Source organism: Morus notabilis, unplaced genomic scaffold (assembly GCF_000414095.1).
Source record: "Morus notabilis unplaced genomic scaffold, ASM41409v2 Scaffold611, whole genome shotgun sequence".
Lineage (NCBI taxonomy): Eukaryota > Viridiplantae > Streptophyta > Magnoliopsida > Rosales > Moraceae > Morus > Morus notabilis.
The window spans coordinates 252,604-253,532 of NW_010359585.1; the positions used below are offsets into that span (position 1 = coordinate 252,604).

General features: G+C 40.8%; 1 non-coding gene across 1 annotated transcript; it reads right to left on the bottom strand.

Annotated features, from left to right (window-relative positions):
- Positions 1–822: 822 nt before the first annotated feature.
- LOC112090943 lies at positions 823–929 on the bottom strand. The gene has a single exon (XR_002901913.1). It is a non-coding gene; the product is annotated as a small nucleolar RNA R71 (small nucleolar RNA).

Consider the following 929-nt stretch of genomic DNA (forward strand, 5'->3'; position numbering starts at 1 on the left):
ATTTCATAATTTATTCAATAAAATTTAATAATTAGTTTTGAGGATAATTGTGTGGTTACGTGGAGAGTACAATCTGAGGGAGTTCTGTCTAGAAAAATTGGTACTTAAGTGGGCCTCACTCCACCAATTTTTCTTGGGAACGTTGCTCTGTCTAGGAGACTATTCATTGAGCCAAGAGCTATAGTCTTTCCTGAGAGCACTCTCGATGGTTACAATTTACGATACTATATAATTATTTTCTTTTTGATTAAAAATAAAAAAAAAATTAAAAATTAAAAAAAAAAGAGCCGTTTAAGGTGAATGCATCGATATAGAGACGAACTAGGGAGATTTGCTCAACGTCCAGACTTAGAAACCCCTAGTGAAATTCTATCCGACTCGTCTTCTACGCCTCCGTCTTCACACTCGTCATTGGAATTCGCATTTGAAAATCTATTCACAATGGCACAACACGAGGAAGTTCAGCAGAGGACGTTGCAAGATTATTTGCACCCAACACGCACGACCACCCCATCTTGCATCATGTTCCCACCGAATGCACCGCCCACGGATTTCAAGCCGGGCATGATTGCACTTCTCCCAACCTTTCACGGGTTAGAGAACGAGAACCCATATGTACACATCCGGGAGTTTGAAGAGGTGGTGGCCACCTTTCACAGCCGTGCTGAGGCCACAAATACCGTCAGATTGAAATTTTTCCCTTTCTCTATGAAGGACAAGGCCAAAAGCTGGTTGTATTCTCTTAGGCCCAAGTTTATTGGTACGTGGGAAGAAATGACGACGACATTCTTCAACAAGTATTTCCTACACCATAAGACTAACAATTTGAAACGACAGATCTCGAATTTCACTCAGAAGGAAAATGAAACTCTCTATCAAGCTTGGGAGCGTTTTAAAGATCTATCAAATCTGTGTCCCCACCATGGATA